The following is a 26,778-nucleotide window of genomic DNA, read 5'->3' as shown; positions in this document are numbered from 1 at the left end:
ATCCATGTTTTTTCCACATGAGCAGCACATACAAGGGTGTATCCAGGGGTGGAGCCAGGAGGGGAACAGGCCCGAGCTGAACTCTGATTGGCTCTTGAAGTGCCCCTGTTTTTTTTATAAAAGTAGTCACTTACTAACAATAAATATAACAACAGCAACATCAATAATAATCATAATAATTGAATTAATAATGTGATTTCTATTTTCCGAGATGTTTTTAAGAACTTGCTTGAACATGTAATTACTTTCAAAATATATTCAGTGATGTGCGACTTTGCTCAAACCTATGGAGCCAAACAAGTTTTTATTTACATATTTATTTCTTGTACGTTCAGCCTTTCACACAAATTGCAAAAAATAAAAAATATGACCCTCCTAAGTGGGTTTTTTGGAAGATATACACTTGCATGTCACTTATCATTACTTACTGATTGACTCTTGCTGCTGTAATATTGCAAATTTCTTATCTATTGCAAATTTCTTATCTTATCTTACTAACATGTGTCCCTGAATCTGGAAAGGTGTGTAGCTGTATAATATAATAATGGGGCCCCTGTTCTCCGGAGCTCGGAAATGCACAGTAACCATCCCACGTACAGGGCTCTCTCTGGCGCCACCTTCAGGACAAATGTTCCTGTTCTCGCAAGTTCATCCAAGTAGCACTTGTCTCTTTAACATTTCATCCGTGCAACTTTTGTGTGTCCTGGCCTGCAGTGAGCATCCCGGCCTCAGGGGGGGCTCACAGAGGAGTACCCCCCCCCCTCCCCTCCCCTCTCTGCATGACTCGTGTGTTGTTTGTGGGGGGGGGGTTGGATGAATCCAGGGTTTGAGCTGAGACTCCTCAGCAGGAGGAGGATGTCAGTGAAGCAGCAGTAATAATAAAATCAGTCTTCTCTGCATGCACACCCCCCACCCCCCCCCCCCCCCAAGCTCCTCCCCCATCTCTCTCATATTTCCCTCCTGTGATGAGCGCCCCCCTCGTCCGCCGCTGATAAGCAACATAACGGGGGGAGGAGCTCTCTGGTCGCGGGGCTCCGCCTCCCAACCCCTTGGTTTCCCTTCACTTGCACCCCCCTCCTCCTCCTCCCCACACACACACACACACACCCGCACGCACACACACTCGTGTCCACCGCCTCCTTCTGCCTGATCGAGAGGGAAGGAGGTGATGAGAAAGCAGCAAAGCAGAGGAGAGACCCGGGGGGAGATCGTAGTGTCTTTACGCACCGAGGAGGCGTCGCACGGGGCGCGGACGAGCAGGGGACGCATCACGGGAGAGATAGAGAAGACCGAGGAAGAAGGAGGAGGAGGAGGAGGAGGAGGAGGAGGCGACAGCGGCTCGTAAACACGACAGAAAAACGGCGAATAGGACGGAAGACAGCGGCGATCACCCCCCCCCCCCCCCCCACACACACACACACACACACACACACACAGCGCCACCCCCGTGTCCCTCCTCATCTCTCCATCTCCATCCTCTTCCGCGCCGTTCCCTTCCCTGCGCACCTCCGCGGCTCCGCGTTCACTGGATGTGTTTTTCTGCCTCGGGACTAACCGCTGCTCGGTGTTTTCGTAGAATAAACACCGGAGAGGAGAGGGGGGGGGAGGGAGGGAGAGAGGGAGGCTGAGGCACCACTACCACCACCACCACCACCACCGAGAGGATCCACCGGATAGGTCCGGCTCGGGACGCCTCTGATCCGGCGGATAACACCGGAGGACAGGGGGGGGGTGGGGGGGGTGGAGAGCACTACGAGATGCCCGTGGAGTAGCCGTGCTGGTGGGAGACACACGGAGAGGGACCCCGGCCCCTTGTTGTTATCACCGCGGCGCCAGCATCACCGATGCGATGGCATAGCGGCTCCTGCACCAAAACTACCCGACTAGAGATCAGCAGGAGTCTCATCCACCATGGACCTCTGAAATATCTGACACGGGCACAGATGGGTAAGAGGAGATGCTGTGTGTGTGTGTGTGTGTGTGTGTGTTTCTGTTTTTGCAATTCCGGGATATGAAGGTTAGGGAGGGGGGAGTGAAGGGGAGCAGGGAGGCTTGTGACGTGAGGACCCTTGTCATTGCACGTTCAGTAAAAAAAACTGCAGTTTAAAGGTGTTCAAAGCAAATGGGTTGATATGAACAGATACAGCATTTCTCTACTGGTCAGGCAGAGATATACTAAGTAGTGAAGCTCATGTCTTCTCAGGTGACTCACTTCTGCTTTGTTGTGTTTTCGGGGGGGGGGGGGCCTGTAAGATTTGACCTGGACCTTCCACGACTTCAGGTCAAGCTCGTTTCCCACTTTCAAAACTGTTTGGTTTTGAAGTTTCCCGCATCGTGGACAGTTTTTTTCCCGGTTTCAATGTTGCTCTTGAGTTCCCGGGATTGTGGCCTTGATTCATCCAGTTGCTGACATGTTCGTCTCCACCTCGCCCTCTGCACCTGAACTGAAGGCGGCGTTCAGCCTCGTCCCGGCTACATCTTGCAGCCCAGAGGAAAGCCCATGCAGCTTCCTGTCACCTCACTGCGTCTGAATCACTGTGCCCCAGGCAGTTGTCTTCTGTATGCAGCGACTACAAGCCTTGCTGACAAAACCCATTTTCATCTCCCATCTGGTCAAACCAAAACCCAACGCCATTGCCTACTGAAGCCCTTTCTAATTTCCCACGAGAGCGGGCCTGTTGGGCCCAATGCAAGGGGGTCAGGTATTGATCCATGGCCCCAGATGGGTCTGAGAATTTGGGCTTGAGTTAAGTGCAAATGTAGAGCAAGTGAATGAGTAGGCGTTGGTTTTTGACAGCAAACACAAGCCTTTGTGTTTTTCCCCTGACATGTTGCCTTTGAGCAGTGCAATAACTCCATTAGAGTGGCCCAGAGGTGCAACAGCAGCAGACTGTAGCAGTTCCCAGGTGTGATTGAATGGGTTGAGAGCATGGATCCAAGGGATCGAATGTCACATGGGGACTCTTAACATCGTTACTTGCACATTTGTCCCAATCAGAGAGCAAGAGAATGACCATATAGCCAACTCTGTTAAGGACACACCTGGTGTTTGAGTTTTAGAGAAGCTACTTTGGAGAAGTTAGGAATCGCTGCTGGCTCGTTTCGGTTTTCAAAACTCTGGTGCTACATTTCAGTCTGCACGGGCATAAACAGAAACAAGGATGTGGACACTCACAACTACTTGCTTATTGTGTCCGTCCAGTCACAAGGTATATTTGTCAGGCTTTATAAAACCATATGCTAAGAAAACCAAATATCTTTAGTCGTGGCTGCGATAGTCAGTGAACATAACATCCAAGTGAACGCAATCATTTTATCTGCTTCTTCTTTATTTTGACAGTCTAGACCAGTGGTCACCGACCTTTTCGAGCCCAAGATCACTTTTTAATTCCAAACGTAAGCCGAGATCTATTCAATGCACAATATTCAAATTAATATCAATTCATATTTACAATGCAAAATATGTAGCTTCTCAGTTCCACAACATGTTCTGCAGAGGAGCTGCTACTGCAGCACAATGTTTTACATATAGGCTTTGATTTAAATATGGCCACAAATATGATTATTGCCTTGTATGAAAGAAGTCCCTTGTACTAAAAATAAATACCAGTACTTGAAGGAAATGCAGGAGATAAACCAGCTGCTCAGACGCCAGTTGCGGACACACAGCGCGTGTGAAAAACAGACAAACGACACACAGCTGATCTGCGGCGCGACTACAGCCAGTGAGTCCAGAGAGTTCGGGGATCGACAGTGAAGACTGGGAGATCGACCGGTAGATCGCGATCGACAGGTTGGCGACCACTGGTCTAGACCTTTTACCGTAACCTTATGATACACATTGAACTTCCAGGCATTGACGAGTAAATAGCCGTAGCCTTTCATATCGTGCAAGGTGCGACACTGACAAGACGGCAAGGTGAGAGAGCCCCTGAGTTTTCTGCGTGGTCGTCACACAAAGGCAAACTCTTCTATTAGCAATGGGAAAGGATGTATAAAGATATACCTGAGTAAAAGAGGAGTAAGTGAAGTGAATGTGTAGCTGCAGATTGAAATGTAAAGATGGAGACTGGAGGGAAGCCGAGTCTGAACGTAAAACAAAAGGAAAAGGGAGAGAACAGATAGCAGAGGAGAGGATGGAGTGATAGCGAGGTGTTATCCTGTCATCTGTCTGAAAGGGTGTTTGTGCAGATTCCAGAGATCCACCTGAGCCCCACAGCTGACGCTCACTTCTTTTGCCAGATTTGATTAGGAACACACTCCTGTGATGTCCTCTCCCCTCTCACAGACACTCTCAGCTTCACTATCAATTTGCCTTATTGACATGACACAAAAACACATGTGTTGCAAAGGACGACAAAAACAAGAGGAGATGCAGAGTATAAAACAGAATGACCATAGAAGAAGAGATAAATAAGTAGCTGTAGTTATTTTTACTTTATCAGAAAGACCTAAACAAGGGGGACACTTAAAGTAACAGATTTCACATAACATCACATTTAAATCTCAATAATGAACACATTATATTTTGTTTGTTTAATGTGTTAAAAATAGTTTAATAGTATATCTCACCATCTTATCTAGCGTTATGTTTTTCATATTTCTTGTTTTGGACCAGTAACTTCCTGGAGTCACAGCCAAGAACTAATCAAATTATTCCATCTCAGTTTTTTTGTTTACTGTTCTGATAAGGAAGTCAATCTTTTCATCTAAGTCATGACAAGAATGTAAACAAGTAGAGTTTCCAAAATGCCAAACTTTTCCTTTAGAGCAACAACATTAGTTCAGATTTGTCTGTTTTGGTTTTTTACCAGTCGATGGAAACTCAGCTTGTTTGTCTTTCTCTAATAAGAGAAAAAGGAGCTTTTTGAAGCTTTTTAAAAGCTTGAATCTTATTTTGTTCCAATATTTTCGTAGTTTTTAAATTGGATGTCTGTTAGCAGAGGCTTCAGTTTTATTGTTGTAAGAACTAATGTGGAAAACCTGATGAACTATACCTCATTAATGAATCTATCTTTATCTAGGTGTTTCATTGATGCACAGCCTTTTCCACTCATCGATTCCTCCTTCCTCTCGTCCTCTCGCTCAGCTCTCTCATTCTGGCGCTCCCTCTTTTCACTGCCTGTGACTCAAGTTGCAAAAGCCAAATCAAACGGCCAAGAGGCTGTTGGTTCATATTTCCAGAGGTGATCTGAGTACGCAGAGATCGGCCGGCACTTCCTCTGCCCACAGCTTCCTGTTTTGGAGACTTTCCCGCTACAACGTGTTTTCTGAGGAAATCAGATGTTAGCTGTGAGTCACCCCCGTACAGTCAGATCAAAGCAAACTGATTTCAGCCTCACGGGCGGCGGTCACATCCAGAATGTTTGTTAATCCGTGGACGGGAGAAGGGAATCCTTTCTTTCAACTCTGGTTTCAGTAGGTGAGAACAGTGCTTTCACAAATGGAGGCCTTTGGCTTTTCTTAGTCAAACATATTGTGTTTCGTAAGAAGTGAGAATGTACGAACGTCTGCAGGAAATACCCACAAACCAAGCTTGTTGTGATAGGCAGATGGATGCAGACATCTGATGTCCTGGTGTGCGTGCGTGTGCGTGTGCGTGTGTGTGTGCGTGTGTGTGTGTGAACACCAGTGCAAGAGCAGAAAACACATTTTTGCCTTCTTTAGGAAAAGAGGATACCTGGGAACCAATGACTTTCGTTTGAACACCTTTGCTGGAACTTGAGCAGACTTTATGTTATAAGTTAAAACCAATAAAATCACAACAAAGTCAACATTTCCTCCAAAAATAGGTCAGAAAACACATGGATTATGAAGCTGGTTTGTTCTCAGGATGCACATTTAGCTCATAACTTCTTTCATCATTTCTTTTCATGCGGTTTCTGAAAGGTTCTGGTCTCAAGCTGCAGCAGCTGTAGAAACAGATCCCGGTTACATTTACTTGTTTAGCTGCAAAGCTGTTGTCAGACTCAAAATGGGGCAGCAGCACAATAAGCTTTCAGTGATTGTAAAGGTTGGGCGGCTCACAGTTACAGGGACTGTAGATCACCTGTGTCTCTGCACAGAAAGTGGAGCAAAGGTTGAGTGAAGCTGAACGATGTGGGAGGCCATGTTTGTCCCAGCAGCTTGGGTTACTTCCTGCCTCGGGAGGTCTTTGGTATTAATATGCTCTCTATTCCGTTGGATGGCGGCGGGACAAAGGGATGTTTTCACTGCTGAGACAAGGAGGCAAAAACCCTGGTGAGCGCGAAAGTAATTACTAGACATAGCTCAGCGGAGAGTGAAAAAATGTGCAGCATCATGAGACACTGGGAAAAAAATTCAGTTTCTCTTCTCTTTCCACGCCTCTTGCGCCTCAATGCTTGTTTTCCCTCCGCTGACCTGGATCATACAGAACAGCCAATCTCCACGTGCACCATCACTGCTGTGTGTGTAATCTCTGCAGTGCAGGCGGGGTCGCCCCAGTCTCCAGGATGTCCAAACAGCGGCGTGCTAACCCCACCAACGGGTTACCTACGGCTGAGCACAGCCTGCCGCTGCTGGGGGAATTAAGCTGTGTTCCACCTCTGATCTGGCATCTGTAGACGCACACACACACAAACACACACTCATGGACTGCCGGGCTTCTGGCTGTGCTCACGCTGTTCCTGGAAAGAGAGGGAGTCAGACACACCCATGCATCTCTTTCATTTTTATGACATCTATTCCATGCAGCGTGTATATATCATTTCACTTGACTTATCGGTCTTCCGGTGAAGTTCTCAATTTCTTTTCCTCTGCCGAGACATCTCAAGTCAGCGCGCTATATATACCTGCGTTAAGAACACCCCTCCGCCCACACATGCTGCAGATTCTGTGTTGCGTTCTGAAGACGGCGCAGAGGAGGATGGAGGTAGAGGAAGAAAGAAGGAAAGAGGTCTCAGAAAAGGCACATCCCCTCATTTGTCGCCCCCTCTTGCCTCGGGGTTCAGTGTTCAGAGCCCTCATTAGTCGGTCGGAGGCGTTTGATGGCTCGGTACGCCAACAGCTCAAAGTTTTCCCCGTCACTAACCTGCTGTTGCCCGACAAGCTGCGGAGACAAAAATATAGTCCCCGAGCTCAACACATGAAAGGTGGCACTCGGCTGTTCTACTTTGACTTTGAAACTCACGTGTTTCAGACTGCGAAGCTGGGGTTTGTGTTGCAGGAGCACAGAACACAACCCAGTTCTCTGCGAGGGATTTAATGCACAGATAATGTAGCCGGTGTCACAGGTGTCTGTCGACAGTCACTTATCATGACAGTGACGCTTATTTATACAAACTGGAACGAGAATCAGGAAACTTCTGTCATTAATTTCCCTTCTGATTGACGACAGGCTGATGAAACACGTGTTGATGCCTGATGACACAGGCGGCCTCTGCAGCTGGGTTCCACCCCGACTCTGCATGGATATGTTTAGACTGTCATCTGTCCATCCACCGATGCAATTTAATTATTAGATCAAAAAAGATTAGTAGGAAAGTATAACATTTATTCTTATGAGTTATTGAAACTTAAGATCCCGCTTACAGGAGCAGGACCTTTCAACACATTTTCTCTACCTATGACAATACACCTGACTGTTAAAAAAAGAAAAGAATGTGTATGTGCCATCGGCCGATTTCCCCGGAGATGTGTCCTGACAATTGGGTCTGAACTTTCTCTGGAGTTTGCTTTTCACATGCAGGAGATTAAAGTAGTTTACAGGAGGCAGGATGTGATGTATGAATTCCGTTGTGTGGATCACATGTTTGTGTTTACAGCACATCTGCACTCTTATCTGCAAAACCTCTCGAATCTCCTTGTCTTTCCAAATTGACATCTTCGTCTTCTACGTGTTTGGCTTCCATTTTGCAACCGTTGTGTGTTATTAGCTTCGATGCGCCCGCTCGCTTGCTGTGAAACCTCTGGAGAGTCTCCTGGATCTCCTGGATGTGTCACATTTGCTTACACTGCACAGGAAAATGAGCTCTAACCATGCATGTGGGACAAGGAAACACAAGCCCGGTGCATCTTGCATTAACTGCACCGGGCTTCGGTTACTTTGAGCTGCGGACACCATCCTTGCATGGAGCGTTCCATTCAAATGAATGGGTTTCAGAGCGCAGGGGTGCCACTGTTGCGTTATATCTGAAAGGGCCTTTAGGGCGATTTCATTCAGAAATTCAAACTGGAGGAGTTTTGTGCAGAATTACATTTTTTCTTTTCCAGTCAAATTTATTAGCAGCAAATGAGTGTTCCCCTGAGGGTTCTCCAATCTATACAGCATCCATCCTTTGTCCTTGTACCCTTTAATTATAATAATAACGAGGCCTTCATTATTAGTAAGTGATATATCCTCTGGGGTTGTCTGCCACATGTGTGTTAGAAGTTGTTTACCGTGCTCGCTGTCGACCCTCGTTCCAGCGTGAGCTCGTCACTCTGTGTTTGCTTGTGCTCTTACAGCAGGATTCTAGTAGGAGTCATTCTATGTGTTAACTGTGACCTTGCATAAGTGCCACCTCCCGGCCTGCGAAGACGACTTTCAGAAACCAGGATCTCATACAACACAAACCCACAGGTGACCACATCTGCTGATCTGGTTCACGCACATCACAAAAACTGCAGCCGTCAGTCGTCTGCTGTGAGATACACGCCCCTGCTGTAGTCGACATTACGCATTAACTTGCAATGCAGCGCTGCTTCCACTCGATAGCAATCACACAGTCTCTCAGACACATCGCATGTACGAACACAGTGGCTCTCTCCGGCTGGGTCTCGGGAGGGCAGCCGCTGTGATGATGAAGTATGGATTTCTGCTCTGGCAGGTCAAACCGAGCGGGGCTGGGCTTTTATGTGGGGGTGGATAAAGAGCACTCCACGCTCCGCTGCTGCTTGACACGCCGAGGGCCGACCGTTCGAAGGCCCCACATCGCAATCCTTCCCTGGCTTGTTCTCTCCCTCTGTTTTCCTCTCTCCTTTCCGTCCCCCCCCCCCCCCCTTTGCTGTTTGGAGGGTGCTCCCCTTTCCTAAATAAGGCTCTGTGTCGTGCTCTTGTCAGACGGCCAAGCCGAGTTCACCACCGGGCCAAAATAGAAGTTGTCTGTCCTTGAGGATGTCTCTCTCTCTCTGTTCTCTGTGTACCCTGCTCTCTCTCTCTCTCTCTCCCCCCCCTCTCCCCCACTCTCCCTCCTGGTCACCTTAGGATCAGCTTACAGCCATGTCTCTCTGTGGAGACCTCAGGAGACCCTGTGCCGTGCAGGAGGAGAAAAGGCTGCTGACCTGTGCCTGACCAGAGTTTTGGAACATGCTACTGCTGCCCCATTTATAGGGGGCGTTTGGTGTCAGTTGGAAATGGACCACATACCTTGGTCAGAGATGAACATGCACATGTTTCGTCTGTGGGGGGAACCTGGTGGTCTGCGTTTTTAAATCTATGTAGAGGATTTAATTCATATTGAGAATCTTTTAAGACGCAGTTTTGCAGTTTTGTAGGTCAGAAGATGAATTCAGCAAAATCTTATAAATTTTTAACCTGTATGAAAAGTTGTTTTTATAAACGTCCACTTCCTGGCTCTTAACTCTCTGGTTCTTAAAAAGTCCCAAATTTAATAATCTGGATTTTAGATTTAAAAAGTACATTAAATATTATTTATTAGCTCTTATATGTTTAGGAATGAAAGTGATGCTTTTTGTGTTTGTTTCTCAACCTGTTATTTCGAAAGATTACGCAAAAACTACCTAACGGATTTCCATGAAACTTGATGGATCGATTAACATTGCGTGGTAGAGCATTTTCAACACTTTCAACACAATGTTTAAGCAACTGATATTTTTAGTTTGGTGCAGATCCAAATAAAAATCTGGATCCAGTGACTTTAAGTGTGGTTTCATAAGGGAACTGTTGGACCTGGGCATATGTCCACTGGGTGACTCGGCTTGTATGAAGGACAGACGAGGATACCCTCTGTCTCTCTCGGTGTTTGAGAGATAACGTGGTGTTTCCAGGGTTATTCTACACTCTGCTACTTCACCTTATCTTCAGTTATGGAAAAGTGGAAGTAATTCTGGGATTCCGATATTCTTTTAATATCTGTCATACTTGACGTAGGTTTTTTTAAAGTTCATTCATTATGGTCTTTCTTTTATGTAACTTGTTGAAATCCGCAGAAGCCCAGACTTTACTTCCAATCATTATTTCAGCAGAATCTTAGTTCAATTATTTCAACTTCTATGACCTGGACAAACGTGCACAAAAGCACAAATTCAGATTTTGCTTCGCTCATGATATCCGAATTTAAAGCCACGTTGCTTAAATTGAAATATTTTTCACTCTGAATGTGGTGTCAACACCATCAACATTCTCCTGGTGAATACTCTTTTGCAACAGTGGTCATAAATGTCCTTCAGCAAACGTAATCTCCTCCTGTAGCTTCAACAAATGGCGTTATCTGCAGATGCTGTTCACACCTGGATGTGATGACACTTAAAGTAAATATGTGGTCAAAACTAAGGAGGGAGAAGTGGGAGAAAGGTCAGTGTGACATTGCAGAGGATACTCACACCAAGCAGGTTATTTTCCTCTGTGTGTGTGTGTGTGTGCTTTAAAGTGCTTGAAGGTTGTCTCCATGCAGCATGCAACACTACCTTTTCACTCACTTGTGCTTTATTGCCTCCCACGAGTCTTCAGTTCTCGAAAAATGACACTGACAAACTGCCTCGTAACAGCAGGCGATGCTCACGTTGTTTTATTGAGAACAAACCCGAAGACGTACTGTCGAACTTGAGCTTGTCAAATCCAACTGTGTGTGAAGAGCAATAAAGCTTGTTTCTTGGATCGCACCAGCATGTGGTGTCGGTGCTGGACAGAGCGAGTGGATCTGTGTGAGAGAGAGAGACGACATTTCACCAACTTAAAGTCTTAATCAGAGCGCAACAGTGAATGTCCGATTTCCCAACTATTTCCTCCATCGACGTTTCAGAAAATCCTGAAATCCTGGAGCCAGGTTGAGGAGCTGGCATTAGATGAACATAAGACATTCGATTTGGAGCAAAGACAAATATTGTAAACCAGAAAAAAGGCAAATGTACCAGATTATTTTAAGAGTAAAGGAACTCCGCATCCCATCCCCTTGAATTTAACATTGTTGTTATAGTTTTGCAATGTAATGTAGTTTGTTTCTTGAATGTTTGTTTCTAGAGTTTCATATTGTGTTGGGAACAGTAACCTAGGGTCGATCATAGACAACATGAACAACATTTCCATAGTAACTAGCTCTGCCAATCACAGAGTGGATATCATGCGGACTTGTGGCTTCCGCAAGAGAATATAACATTGTTTAATTATCTCGTAGCTTGTGGCAAGTCAACGCTGCATAGTTACAATTTTATAGCTGACAATCTTTTCAGAGATTGGATTTTTACTCCGAGAACCGCGCAGTCGAGCTCTATAACAAGCACCCAGGTAAGTGACGGAGAACAAGGGTGTGCCGAAATAAAGAATGAAATGGAATCCTCAGTGGAGGCTAAGGTAAAAGCTGCAGACGGAAGAGAGGAGGAGTAGGAGGAGTAGGAGGAGTAGGAGGAGGAGGAGGAGAGCAAGGACGTGAATATGATTCATTTGACACAACAAAAGCAGCCTGGCTGTCCGGCGTCTTTTATAAGAATGACAGTGACGCACAGGGCATCGCATTACTTTTCTCTTTAGCAGTGGAGAGAGATAAGTGCGTCAATGAGGGGTCTGTAGTGCAGCGGTAGTGCGAGGGAGGTGAGACGTGAACAAAGGTGGGAGAGGAAGACCGAGGGAGGCCGGCCCGCGGTTTGTGTGTGGACGGACGGACGGACGGATGGAGAGAGAGGGAGAGAGGGAGAGGAAAGACATTTTCATCAGGATTATCCTGCAGCAGAGAATCTCATCTGGGAAAGTGGCCGAGTGCCGACTGAGCGCACACACACAAATACACACTGCCGCAGGAGGCTGCAAAAAATTTAAACCAGGAAGAGCTGAGCTTCACCTCAGTTTGCCCAGAAAAGCCCCCCCCCCGTTCAGGCGGCTGCCCCCTGGTCAGCCACAGACCCTGCTGCATTTAATGCCGGGAATGTGTGTTTGTATTTGTTTGTTCTCCCTGTTGAATCTCAGTGGATTTCCTCCCACTTGATTACACTGTTTATTCACTGTGTGTCCCCAAACTCCTGCCCACCCACCAGCAGGCATGCAGCAGCTGGAGGGGGGGGGAGGGGGGGGTTCCTGGAGAGCAATGTGCAGATTGAAGACTAAAATGAGGTGTATGAACAAAGGTGGTGATTATGCAGTGGCTGAACGTTTGGTCGACTCCTCGGATAATTGATGCGACAACAAAGTGGCAAAAATGCTTCTCGAACGTGAAGACTTGAACAAGTTGTGGGCTGTTCAGATCCAACCAGTTTTTTGCCGATGTCTCCGTGGGCACTGGGACATTACAAGATTTCGATTCATTGTCGTCTGACATTTTGAGTATTTGTTCAGGGACATTGTCGGCTTTATTTTCTGGAACGTGTAGAGTCGAGAGCTGACAGAAAATGGGAGGGGGGGGGGGGGGGGGGGGGGGGGGGGGGGGGGCCGCCCTCAGCCAGACAGCGTCTTCATCCCACACGCTGCGACGACGCCCCATTTCCTAACAGCTACACACCATTAATCAGTTGTTTGAAAGAACAAAACACCCAACAGGTCTGCCTCAGATCCACATCGCCCGTCTTCATACGTACACGCTGCTGCAAACCTGTCATTATCATCAGGCCTCAGGGATGACGTGCATGGAAAGTTACATACTGATGTTCTGATTTAAATAAGTGAAGATTAGATTTTAAACAACTGCTGGTTTGACACAAGTAGGTTCAATCAATTCAATATGTTTTTCTTTTCTGTTGAGGAAAACTGAAATGTCACTTAGTCAAGTGCAAACACTCAAGGCCCAACAGACCCCTCGTGAATTCAATGTATTTAGAACTGCATCAAGGACACTCCCTGGATGGACCTGTTGATCTGGATCCACTGTCTTGTGAAGAAATACCCAAAAGCTTCAGCAAACCGGAGAATCTAGTTTCAAATATCTTTAGCTGCTGATGCTGCTGTTACCTTCTTCCTTAACGTGTGTGTCCAGCTGTGGGTCCACTTGACGTCCTATTTGTATTTTTGTATTTACTCTCAATACAGGTAAGATATAATCATTACCACTACTACTACTACTACTATTACTACAACTATTACTACTAATTCTCCTACTACTACTAACATGATAATGGTAAACTTTATTTATGTAGCACAATTTACTGATAACAAGTGTTTCACATAGAAGCAGTTAAAAACAAGAATTGAATGATTAATCAGAACAAAACAGTCGTCAGGTAAAACAGTATGTGAAATGAGTGAAGAGAAAAGAAAAGACGTCAGGAGCAGGCTGACGGTGAAGTTAAGTGTCTCGAGGTTTCTTTTGACCTCAAGTGCATTTTCTTACCTGAAAATCTGAACCAAGCTCTTTGTCTCTGTTCCATTGTTTTTCGTTTTTTTTTTTGGGGGGGGTTTCTCTGCTTGGCTGCAGGAGATCAGGATCGAAGCGAAGGGTCGATATTTATTTAGACATTATTAATACTCGCTGCGTTAAAGATTTTTAATTTGCGGTTTTAAGTATGTGATTAAACGCTTCACATCATCATCATCATCATCATCATCATCATCATCATCATCATCATCATCAGGGGGGTTGTCTGGTTTCAACATCAGGATGAATAATCGTTTGAAGGAATTAAACCTTCCAGCAGATAAAAAAAACTTGTTTTTGCAGAATATTACTTGGTCTGGGAGCTTTACCTCAAACACAGGAATTGATTTTGTGTTTATTATTTTTCCAGCTTGTGAAAATGTAACGTCCTCGTCCCATTCGCCGATTTGTCATAATCATCAGAGGCCTGGATTTTCTTTAGCATATAGGCCAAGAGTGTGTGTGTGTGTGTGTGTGTGTGTGTGTGTGTGTGTGTGTGTGTGTGTTTGTGTTTGCATAAGCATATATGTTTTTGTGGAAAAAGAGGAATGTATGCATTTTTAAAAGGACAGTGGGATGTGGGAATGTTCATCATATCACACCTTGCTCCTCATCATCATCATCTCTTAACACATAGTTGCATATATTTATTGGTGTGTGTGTGTGTGTGTTACGGAGCGTTCACGGGTCTTTGTTTAAATTAGTTACACACACACACACACACACACACACACACACACACACACACACACACACACATGCAGGTTGTGGTGTAGAGCAGCCTGGTAAACTGGTGGTTCAACTCTCCATCTCATATTAAGGTCATTTTGAGAAAAAGTGCAACCCTGGATGGACCTGTTGATCTGGATCCACTGTCTTGTGAAGAAATACCCAAAAGCTTAAGCAAACCGGAGAATCTAGTTTCAAATATCTTTAGCTCCTGATGCTGCTGTTACCTTCTTCCTTAACGTGTGTGTCCAGCTGTGGGTCCACTTGACGTCCTATTTGTATTTTTGTATTTACTCTCAGTACAGGTAAGATATAATCATTACCACTACTACTACTACTACTACTACTACTCTTACTACAACTATTACTACATACGAATCAATATGACAATACGCTTGAGTTTGTTTGGAAGCTCAAACTTTATTCCTAAATCACATAAACCATTTATCTCTTCATAACACAATCCATTTTTTATTGGTGGTTTTGTTTAGTAATAGAACTCGTGACTCTTGCAGAACAACTTCACAGTAAATTCAGTACATGTGTCCAAAAGACTGATTTTAATTAGATCCCAAACATTTTTTCCCATTGAATTTGGATTTGATCCTATTAATAGTTAACATGTGATTGTCGGTCGCCTCATATGTTTTCTCACTTGACCTGGATTTGAACGCATCCCTCTGTGTTGCCAGCTCAACAAGGAGCCTCACATAAGAGCTGCACACCTCACTGCCCTCCCTGCCGCTGCCGCCTCACCACACTGGTGGTTCATTGTTCTGTAAAGGTTGTGTAAGAAGAGACACCAATTCCGCTGGCACAGTTTCCCTCTATTAGACCTGAAAGACCGAGTGGATGTGTGAGGATCAGGTGTGTTTGGGACTTTTGTAATATCTAGGTTAACACTCTGCAAACACAAGGCAGCTCACGTGTATCGGCTCTCTGAGATAACTGTCAGTCTTACACACCTTCTGTTTGTTGCCAGTAAAACCGACGATACTAATTTCTACTCAAACAATGTGAGCAGAAATATGTTGACATAGATTTCAGGTCGCAGCCTTTGATAAACGTCTGTTCTCATACTTATCGAGTTTCGAGCTGTGAATTGATTCAAACCTTTTCCTCATTCAACTCTTCTGTACGAATTGTCCGTCTATTCAATTGAACTTACAGGACTTATGACATGTGTCATATTACACTCGTTAGGTTCAATAATGTGACCATATATCCTGTTGTCACAGCCGATTACAGCTCTTAATCTCCACAGAGACGTGTGGCCATATCTTTATTGTGTCTTTATAATATGAAAATTGGTACTTAGAGCCACTATGTGAGTTTGGCCCGTGACATGATGAATTGCTCTCATGTAACGTGGTCCAGTGCACTGGCATTGTATGATAAAGGCATGTAGTTATTATACTTCACAGGCCAACACGTCAATCTGTCACCACGTTTGCTCCTGATGGGTTTATAGCCACGTAGTGACAATTCAAAGATGGCTTCATTGAGGATTATGTGAGGCAGACACACACACACACACACTTGTTCCCCACCTCATCAGGAGCTGTGATACAGCAGTATTCTAGAGACAGGAGGTGGTGCAGAGTTGAATGGGCTTCATTGTGTTCTAACGGCACTGTCTTGGAGACAGACTGGCGAGTCAGTACACACACACACACACACACACACACACACACACACACACACACAGTGCTCAGTCCTATGCTTGACCCCACAATTCTCTCTCCTTTCCGTTTTTTAAATGATGCAACAAAGGCAGTTGAGACGTTACAGAAATTACACACTGTCGGCTATCGAGTGTGTGCACACATGCTTTTATCTGTCTTATCACACACACACACACACACACACACACACACATATGCTTTACATCTATGCCACACTGTCTCACACTGTACAACACCATCAGTGTGTATATAACACGCTGTTGAACCCGACTTGATTATAAATCAGCCAGCAGGTGATCAGCCTGCTGACAGGTGGAAGGGATCGTGCTGCCTGCGTCTACACACATAAATGACACATAATCGTCCTGCACAGAGTTCCCATGGGAAACGTCTGCATGGTGTTGTGTTACACGGAAGCTTCACAGAAACGTTTCTTTCTAAATCAAAAGCTCTGACGTCTGTGTGTGTTGTAACTTCCTCTTCTATCAAGGTTGTGTGTTTTTCTCATGTCCTTATCTACCGACCTCTACACACTCCGCTCACGTCAGGTTGGACAAGCAGGACTGTTCTGCGCGTGCACACTTAAACGTGAGCTGCAGTGAAAAAATAGAGATTTTCACATAGTTGCCCAAATTGAATTTCCTGTCAGGTTACAGACACCGGTGGGGAATCGTCTCCTCGCAGGGAGGAACTAATCGAAAAATTTAAATTAAACAAACACTGTTTTACTCCTTGGTCTCCAGGATGGCAAAAGTGTATTTGAACATTTTATTGGCTTTGCATAATTGGCACTCATTTCAGTCAATTTGCATTATTGTCATATAAAAACTGTTTCACAATTCCCAACTGTGGATTTAAGTGACTAAAGATATTTAATCTCGATCCAGTTTGGGCCAATGAGCAGAAAGGCTAAAGGATGTTTTCCCACCACTGTCCACACAGTATGATTGACAGGCACTTCCTGTAAATGGTATTGCAAAAACCACAGAAACCGGCACTTAGCTTGGAGGGTGTCACCTCAGAGAAAGATCACTACGCTCTTCAATCTTCTCGTTTCACACAGCTAATGTGCAAAAACCTGACATTTATTATCCAACATTTATGATTCTACACGTGAAATGTTCCCAGGACAACCCAAAACCCATCAGCTGGTGGACAAAGAGCAGATTTCATTGGGGCTGTTATGGCGTTAAGACCCTTGCTCAAGGGCAGACTGACTGCATTTACCAAGGGAGAGTCCACTATGTGTTTCCCCAATCATCAAGGTTGTGCTTATCATCACAAGGTCACGTCTCTAATCTTATTGTAAAACACACACACACACACACACACACACACACACACACACACACACACACACACACACACACACACACACCATAGTGACCAGTTCCTCCTTGCCTAACGCTAACCCTTGACCTTAACGTGACCTTAAACATGCTTTCACCGTAAAATGTATTTATTGACATTATGGTGACTTGTCCCTCTTTTGTCCCCATAATGTGACTCAGACACACACACACACAGTCACACAGCTTCCCCCCCCCCCCCCCCCCCCCCACGTCCCTCTACCTATTTTTGTCTCCCTGTCTCTCTCTCAGACACACTCTTGTTCTGTGTCACGCTGCCTCTCTGCAGGTCTCCTGCCATTACTGCCAATCTACCATCACTGGGTCTTTCATCACTGCCGGGCTCTGGTGAAAAGGCTGTTGAAAGAAAGATCTATTTATATATAAGCGGATTTCACTTTCATACGAATTTGGTGGCTTCCAGTGAATCAAGTAGCTGTTGCAGGCTAAGTGATAAACACGAGACTTTAGAAGGTGTAAGTGAATCACTTTGTCACGCTTTTGTGTTTGTGTGAAGCAAACAATTGATAAATGCACATGGTTTTTCTTGCCTTATCTCCAGCACCATGATCAATAGCTCACTGCTTCTTGTCCCTTTGCACTGGATTCAAAACAGAAGGTGATGATGCATTTGAGGTCATGGCTCCGACGCTGAAAAAGCTCAAATCTCTGCTGTCCTGCGCCCAACAGCCTGCGCAGTATGGGGTCGTGATGCGAAGCTGCTACACGCGCTCCACCAATCACGAGTCGTCTTTTCACCCAATTTTTATCGCATCACGTAACTAAATCCTGATGCAACAAACTCTGGTGTATTGACGAGTGTGTGTAATTTGGTGGAGCTTGAATTTAAGGGGACGGTTTGACCTCGGCGAAGGTTTTACGCTATAGCTTTTGAGCGACGGGGTATTTATTTAAAAACTGATGTGTTAGTAAAACCATCAACAGAGACATGTTTGTATTGGGCTGTTCTCCCCCCCGTTCTACTCAACAAAGCTTTTCATTATCATTTTGTAAACAAGTCTTGGTGTGAGGCAGGAAGAGAGTGTGTGTGTGTGTGTGTGTTTGTTTGTGTGTGTGTGTGTGTGCGCATCCTAACGTCCATAATTCGCTCTTAAAGACTCTGACACTGCACAAAGCTGGAGAAAAGCCCCCCGACTGTTCAGTATACCCCTCACTGTTTTAGTCCCATAATGCAGCAGTTTACCAGACAAGAGGCTGTTTGTGCGTCTAAATGATCCACTTTATCTATGTGAGCATACAGCTGTGTGTGTGTGTGTGTGTGTCTGTGTGTGTGTGGGTGTTCAAATTCCACCACAACAGTTTAAACAGATGGCCTCCTTCACCATTGTCAGATTAATTCAGAAATGTGTTGTTCTTCCGTCAGTTCAAGACTCTTATTGTCCCACATGGGAAACATCGATCTGCTGCCGTCAGGAGACGACAACACAAACACGAACGGGACACATTAAAGTCAACAATGGTGATGCAGCGACCTTCTCACCTTTTCCCCCGAGTGTGAGAAGCTGCAGGGTAGAAACGTTAAGAACAACTTGATGTCACCTCACTGAACCGCAGCCTGTCCTCCTCTGCTGGCACTAATTACTCTCATTAAAGGAATTCACCGTCCTCCTCTCTCCTCACTCGATTCCAACTCCGCTCTGACGCCGTCCTTTTAAGGTCGCAGGGAATTTGTTCTGTCTCTCTTTTTGCTGTCAGTTGCTGGGGAGCAGAAGCAGAGGCTCTCCCCCCCCGCTCGTCTTCGTACAGTTGGTTGATTTAAATAGAAGTGATCCAGGAAATGAAGCTTAATCTTTAAAAAAAAAGAAGGAGTCAAAATGTAAGCAATGCAAAGAGCAGGAAATTGAATGAGCAGCGGAGTGAAGGGCTGCCGGAGCCTGTCAGGGGTGAGACTTCTTAGCGAGCTCGGTGTCGGTGAGTCCCTGTGGTTCAGAGACACGGTTCACAAAGAGGTTTTGGGTTTGTGGCTCCTCTAGAGTCACTGAGCTGAGAGCAGCAGACATCTCCCCCTCTCACGTTGTTTCATTTGAAAGATTTTTTTACAAACTTATCTTCTCGTAGTAGATTTGTTTTCTACCGATGGCAGTTTTTCATTTATTTTTATTTTTTATTTTATCTCGTTCGGCTCCTCTTTTATTATATTTTTTTAGTTTTGGAAATGTCGGGAGTAACTGACTGTGACTCTGAAAGCAGCTGAACATAATCGTTTTTAGGTTTTCGAATCTCTTAAATTGCCGGTTTACTCTTTTAACTTGATGCATGGCAGAGAAAAAAATGTCAGGTTTACCTTTTTTAATTATACTCTATAAAATATTTTTCTTGCAGCAATTCTTAGCTCACTGAACACGACGTTATTCTTCATGGTCCAGTTCCAGCTAAAGGCCCGGATACGAAACAGAGGGAGGACGACACATGCAAGCAGCCATTAGTCATAAACTCTCTCATCCTGCCACCACGAGCAGGAAGTCCTAATAGCACAAACAGAGAGTGTGTGTGTGTGTGTGTGTGTGTGTGTGTGTGTGTGTGTGTGTGTGTGTGTGTGTGTGTGTGTGTGTGTGTGTGTGTGTGTGTGTGTGTGTGTGTGTGTGTGTGTGTGTGTGTGTGTGTGTGTGTGTGTGTGTGTGTGTGACGCAGATTGAATGCTGAAGAGTCGAGATGAGGAGCGGAGGACAGATGTTTCTGAATTGCCAGGAAATCAATTAGACGTCACTGCTTGATGGGAATTAAACAGTATTGTGTGACTCCGGATCCTCTGCCTGTTTGTGTATATTTTCCTCGCTTGTTTATCTCGGTGTTTGCCTTTTTGTCATCCCATACCGTCTTAATAGCGGGGGTAAGGTGCTAGCTGAGTGTTGCTCTCGCCCACCGCTCCGATCGCATCATTAACGGGTCGTCTTGCAGGGTTTAATGAGCTGCCAGTCGCCGCTCCCTCCTCTCACATTTCCCTCCAGAGACAGCCGGAGTGTGGCCTGATGGAGCAGGTGCTCCTCTGCTAATTTTGCGGGGGAAAAAATATTGTATTTGCAATAGTGTGAGTTTGGTTAGTGCCATGTGAAGCCCTGCATGTTTGAGCCAGGGCTTTTATTTCCTTCAACAGAAAAATGGAAGGTGATCATTACAGAGCGGGCTTGTTATTTCCTCTTGCTCTGAACCCCCCCCCCCCCCCCCCCCCCCCCAACCCTCCTCTGCTCTTCCTCCTCCATTAAAGCAGGAAATGAAGTCGGACTTTACACATTTTATATTTTTCATTTGCCTCCAAGCAGCCGAACCAGAGGAGAAACCTCTAGTGGCTCCTCGAGCCTCTGTGACACATCTGCTCGAGTCCGATTCTACAGGATCAACTCAAAAAAGTAGCAGGAGCAGATGCCATGAATCATGCTGCTTATTTTTTTTATTTTGGTGGTGGTTGTTGAAATTGAGGCTCTGCTGAGCTGCGTCACAGTTTGATAAAACTGTATCAGGCACAAACACAGTGGTATCAGAGTTTGTTATTGAACATCAGTGTTTCTGCCGGCTGCACCCGGTGGTCACAGGCATTTTGTTTTCAGGTTGTCAGCCCGTCCCATTCTTGTGAACACGATATCTCTAGAACACCTTGAGGGAATATATGTAAATTTGGTACAAATGTTCAGTTGCACTTATGGATGAACTGATTATATTTTGGTGGTCAAAGGTTAAGGTCACTGCCTTGTGAACGCAACAACCTCCAGGGAATCCTTTCAAATTTGGTGCCAGTCTTCAGTGAGACTCACGGATGAACTGACTAGTTTTGGTCAAGTTAAAAGGTCTTGGAACAGATTTGAACCAGTCTTAACTTGGACTTAACCTGGAAAGCAACTGCAGTAATTACATTTTTTATTCTTTCATTCCATCCCTCCGAGGCTGTTCTCACCTCAAAGTCCATTTAGTAGCTGTTACAGAGCTAAGACATGATATTCACCAGCAGAGGGAGTTTGTAGTTGTAGTGGAATTTCTCTTCAATTCTTTTTTCCTTGAGCTTTTTAGGGACAGCAATTGAAGACCATGTGATATAATGGAAGGCTTCTGAATAGGTACTACATGTCCCTGGTTGCAACGTGATTTAGCAACATACTTACTAGACCAGTAAAACAGGACTCAGGTGTGAGTACACAAGAAACCACTTGTTTGGACAAGTTGATGACAAAGTCACCGCCGCATGTTTTCCTGCAGTGTAAACTCAGACCAGGGCCGGAAACTCTTGTTTGCACATGTGCTCTGTTACCAGTTAATGACGTCTACGTGCACTGGTTCACACATTGTGGCTTGACCAGAGTTTGTTCATTGATCTGAAGCCCCTGTTGAGTTGTTCCTCTCTCTAAATGCATGCGGCTGCATTAGTGACACATGGTCCCGTGCAGGGGCTGATTAACGACCCTTGCTTGGTGTCAAATTCATTACTGAAACCTACGAATCTAATTTACTTCCCTCGTTTAATCATTATTTTACGTCGCCGCGCCGATACGCTGTGCTCCAGTCGCAGCTTGAGCTGCTCCAACCGGCCTGAATTAACGTCCGTCTCACTTCTTCTGTCTGAGGCCATTTGTAGTTTCTCACCATCTCCAGCGATTTGTCGTAATACTAATGACAATGAATAATGCATCATGTTGTTACGCTGTAATGCTTTGCACAGAGCGAGACGTAGTCAGCGCTGAGAACAATGCAGCACTGGGAGCTTTAAAATGTCAGCAGAGTCCCTCCCTCTCTTTCATTGTAGGCGAGGAAAAAATGGGGGATTCTTATTGTGTTTAAAGGCCTGAAGCAGTGAGGATGATGGAGAGAGGGAAGAAAGTGTCAAGGAGCGACAGCAGGAGAAAAACAGAATGACAATGAGGTGTCGGCGAGAGGAAGATGGAGAATGGTGACAATAGGTGCGGTGTGCAATCGGAGTGTGCACGGCTGTGTGAGGATTAGCATGAGCATGAGAGGGAGCACAGCAAACAGCCCAGGGTTATTTACCCAGCTCTCGGAGGGACCGGACATGCTAGCACGCCGCCTCCCCTCTCCAGCGCACGTCCTGCTGACAAGTAGCTCAGGGTGCCTGACATTTTCCTTTTTCAATTTTGTCCCCCGTTTTCTTTTGCCTCTACATTCCTGACCTTTCCAGTTAGCTCTCAGGGGGCGCAGGTGGGGCCTGTGCTGTCGACGGGGGGGAGGAGGGTCGGCGGGGGGGGGGGGGGAGCACTTGAGATGCTGGTCTGTTAGTAGCCCGGCCGCCGAACGGTCAAGGTGGACGCCACATGAGCTTCACGTGTAGGTGCAGGGGCTGAATGAACGTTAGGGGCTTTTGAGCAGCAGCTGATAAATTATCCAATCAACAGCTTGAATTATCCGATCACACATTTACTGTATATTGTAAAAAAAATGACTTTTAATCCTCTGAAAACGTGCAATGCAACGGACCCCCCCACATTTACAATAAAAACCATAATAGTCATCACATTTTGCGCTCGAGATGATATCAGTGTTGTTAGAAATATCCCCAAAATTAAAATCTACATACTTCAAATAACTTATGGATTGTTATGAAATCGTGTGTTCATGTTTTTATATTTAACAATCTTTTGGATCAATATGTTTCATGTGATCGAAAAACGCCTCATTTGACATAATTTCATTATTTTAATACTAGACTTGCATAACCTTTTAGCTTAGGTTGTGCAGAGTTTAGGGATATGAATTATTCTAAGATACTAAAAGAAATAACATCACTAGACGCAAAACTAATAATTTAGTCCCTGGCAAACGATTTCCATTGCTGAGTTCAAAGGGTTAAAGGCTTTCATATTACAAAAAACATATTTTTTCATTACTGGTATCCATTCATTGAAGTTTGGTTTTGCTTCCAGTCCAACACAAAGGAAGGGAGAATAAAACTGGTGAATATAAGCACATTTGTGGATCTCACATAATACCATCGCAGGCTTTGAACATTTTTTTCACAGGAACTTTTTATTTATTTATCAGAAACTAGTTCAAATAAAAAGTGTTCACAGTCAGGGTGGTGGATTATCCAGAGTTAGGGGGGGGGATTTTGTTTCCGGAACAGCGTGTTGCTTTTCAAATTTTTTTTTTAAAGCCGCTCCAGTGGATATTTTTATATTGACAATGAAGTTAAAGCTAAAGGGGGGAAACTTCAGAGTTGTCACACTCTCTCACTCTCTCGCTGCTCTTATCAAACCTTGTTTCCAGCAGCTGAATCTGTGATACACCCGCTTTACACTTCCCTGCCCGGCACAGAGCTGCACACAGACAGAGATGGCTACAAGCGGAAGAACATAGTGGATCATCATTCGGCAGCTTGAGGCGGTCGGACAGAAATACCTTTTGAAACACATGCAATAAGTATTGCTGTATGTTTACGTGATGTATGAATAGTATAAACGCCACAACAACTTTATAAGGTGCTTCTACTTTTTGACAGTGTTCTGACCTGGTTTAAACGACCGTACCCCAGCTCTAAGTAAGACTCGAACATCTCTGACCCGCTACAGTTTAAACTTACCTTTACACTTCTCCGCCCCTGACCCTCACACAACGCTTGATTCTTTACTGAAATTGGTCAAATCTTTCTTCACAGCTGTGTGCATTCATTCATTCAGTCCCCCCTGACTCTGCCTGCGCTCTCTTTCTCTTTCTCTTTCTCTCTCTCTCTTTCTCTTTCTCTCTCTCTCTCTCTCTCTCACTCTCTCTCTCTCTCTCTCTCTCGCTTGAACCGACACACACATACACCTCACATAGAGTTGCCGGCTTAATGAAACCTAAAGAGTTAAATATTTGCACGGTGAGAAATGACGAAGAGGAAGTGAGAGAAGCATATTTTGTGATTTTAGAGAAGTGACTCTTTCACATGAGAAACGTTGCAGGGTTAGAAAGAAGAGACGCCTCCCTGATAAGTGAAGTGTTTCCGGACTGCGGCCTCTGATGTGGCAGCTGAAAACCTTGACCACGTGTATCAGTCTGTATGTCGCCTCCACCCGGCTTCAGTGCTCTTATCGCGGTAATGCCTCTATCTCAGCCTGAATAAACTCTGATTGTGACAGCGACTGGTGAGACAGACTGCAGCCACCGCGTCCTCTGTCAGCCGAGAGGATAATAGAGTGTCTCCTGTCTTAAGGTGTCTTGTACTCCGCCTGCACCGTTTTATCTTTTCATCTCCGTACCCTTCTCTTTTTGTGTCACTCCACATTTTTTAACATATGCATTCTTTATCATCCTCTTGTGCGCCCGCTTCTCTGTTTTTGTCTTTTGTCCATTCATCTTGTCCTTCTACCAAAACAATGCACAAAATGTACTGGAGGAAAAATGGTTTGAGCGCGGATGATGATTTACTCTGAAATGATTCGTGCACTATTCGGTTACAGTAATTATCTTCCCCGCTCTCTACCACCCCCCCGCCTCCAAATGCTGCCTATTGGGTTATTATGCAACAGCACTGAGGTCAAGGACAGCAGTATTAATTTTTTTTTCAGCAGAGTTCTGCAATTTAATAGCTCTTCACCTAAAGTAGTCCCTGAACTGTGGTCAGGTTAGTCAGAGCCGGGCAGCTCTGCACAGAGACTTCCTGGTGGCATGGAGAGAAAGTTATAAATCACAAATCTGCACAAACTAATGTACGTCATGTTTAGGAGGTCGGGGGTTCGACTCCTACAGACTGAAGAGTCTTTGGGCAAAATGCTGAACCCCATGATGGCTGTGCATGTTATGTAAAAACTACTAGACAGATTTTTACATTGTGGTGCCGATCAGGAGCCAAATCCTGAAAGTTTATTTTTGTATCACTTTCTTTAACGTGGTGAGATGATATTTTCCAACATTTTCACGGATTTCCTGGCGTAGTTAGGGGACAGACGTGTTAAATCTGTGGAATTAAAGGTGTTTGGCCTAGGTAGAGGTAAAGACTCCCCTGAGTGCCAGTTGTTGGTGGATTTACAGCATTTCCTCCACCTCTAATTATTGGACACCCTCTAGCTGAAGTCCTGCGTTGAACAATGCCTGATTGAAACTATTCATAATATTTTATTTGACTGAAAATAGGACGGTGGTAGATGCATTTCCAGAAACCTGCCAAACCAGAGTCACCGTTGATCCCTGAAAATTAACAACAGAGCAGACCCCTAACGGTGTCTTTGTGTTGCTCTTGGAGGTAACTCAAATCAAACGGCCTCCAGCTCGTTCCCAAGCAAACGTCTTTATAATGACACACCCATTTGTATCCTCAGCCGGGTCACAGGGAGGTGACGGGAGGGTTTTAAGCCACAGGGAGTGAAGTTTGTTTTTTATGAAGTTGTATTTCCTGGCATTTTTATTCTGGGGCTGTACGACTTTATTTGCTTTCCATCTGCTTTCCTCCCCTGTTATATTCTCTACTGTTGCTTAAATTAACCTCATAATGTCAAGCCTGAACGTGAGACTGGGTGTGGCGTGCAGCCTTGTTTTGGGGATATCAGTGACACACACACACAAAGCGCCACAGTGTCTTAACAAACATGTATTCACTGGTACTGCAAAAAACACACACAAGCGTTTTTTTCCTTCTCCTACACAACCATGCACACTTTTCTACTTACATACACATTCAAGGGCCAACAGCTCTGAACTCCCAGCATGCACGGCGCCTCCTGAACTGTGCCCGTAACAGATAAGTGAGCTGTGAAGTCTCGTGATTGCAGTGGGCACCACACTTGGTTACAAGCCTGGACAGCGTGGTGGCCTCGAATGGGCCAAACCTGATCGGATATTGTTTCTCTCACACGTGTGGCATCAAACTGCCGCTCTCCCCGAGGCGTGAAAAAGAGCCGTTGGCAGCGAGAGAGAGTCAGCAAATGAGGGTGTGTGTGTGTGTGTGTGTGTGTGTGTGTGTGTGTGTGTGTGTGTGTGTGTGTGTGTGTGTGTGTGTGTGTGTGTGTGTGTGTGTGTGTGTGTGTGTGTGTGTGTGTGTGTGTGTGTGTGTGTGTGTGTGGGTGGGTGGGTGGGTGGGTGGGTGGGTGGGTGTGTGTGTGTGTGTACGCAGGGTGAGGTGAGGTGAAGTTATGGTGTGAGTCAACGTTACGGGTCTGGGAGTCAGCTGACCCTGGACAGTATAATGCAAATGTCGCTGACCGTGTTTTCTCATATTTCACTTTTAAAATAATTCACGATCAAAATTGTTTTACCAACCAATAATATCCTCAGAAGAAAAACGACTCATAATCACAGAGGCAGTTTCATGGTCTAAAGTTATTTCCAGAATGTTGATGAATGTTAATTAGCAGCATGTGTCGGCTTTTTGTGCCTCAGTTGTCCGTCAGGCCCATGAACACAATAACTCAAGAAGGCCTGGAGGGAATTTCCTCAAATCTGGTCCAAATATGGACTGATTGGAATGTTGTGGTTGAAGGTCAAAGGTCAAGGTCATATGACCCCACAAAAAACCCCTTTGTGCTTGAGAGACTGCGTGGAAGAGTTATCTCACAATATCAT

The 26,778-nt window shown here is 45.2% G+C and overlaps 1 protein-coding gene and 1 long non-coding RNA gene across 2 annotated transcripts in view; one reads left to right on the top strand and one right to left on the bottom strand.

Annotated features, from left to right (window-relative positions):
* Window positions 1-1,080: 1,080 nt before the first annotated feature.
* The window catches only part of mgat3b (beta-1,4-mannosyl-glycoprotein 4-beta-N-acetylglucosaminyltransferase b), a 46,246-nt gene continuing 20,548 nt past the window's right edge, over window positions 1,081-26,778 (top strand). Inside the window, exon 1 of the mRNA XM_034581404.1 lies at window positions 1,081-1,947. The gene's annotated coding sequence lies outside the window, so the exon portion shown is untranslated. The remainder of the gene's footprint in view (window positions 1,948-26,778) is intronic.
* LOC117759627 lies at window positions 9,764-26,742 on the bottom strand. The gene is made up of 3 exons (XR_004613527.1): window positions 26,731-26,742; window positions 10,239-10,334; window positions 9,764-10,101 (listed from the first exon to the last, which is right to left on the bottom strand). It is a non-coding gene; the product is annotated as an uncharacterized LOC117759627 (long non-coding RNA).

Source organism: Hippoglossus hippoglossus, chromosome 1 (genome assembly GCF_009819705.1).
Source record: "Hippoglossus hippoglossus isolate fHipHip1 chromosome 1, fHipHip1.pri, whole genome shotgun sequence".
NCBI classification, from domain to species: Eukaryota; Metazoa; Chordata; class Actinopteri; order Pleuronectiformes; family Pleuronectidae; genus Hippoglossus; species Hippoglossus hippoglossus.
The sequence above is the reverse complement of the archived record's forward strand: the minus strand, read 5'-3'. Positions and strand labels throughout refer to the sequence as shown.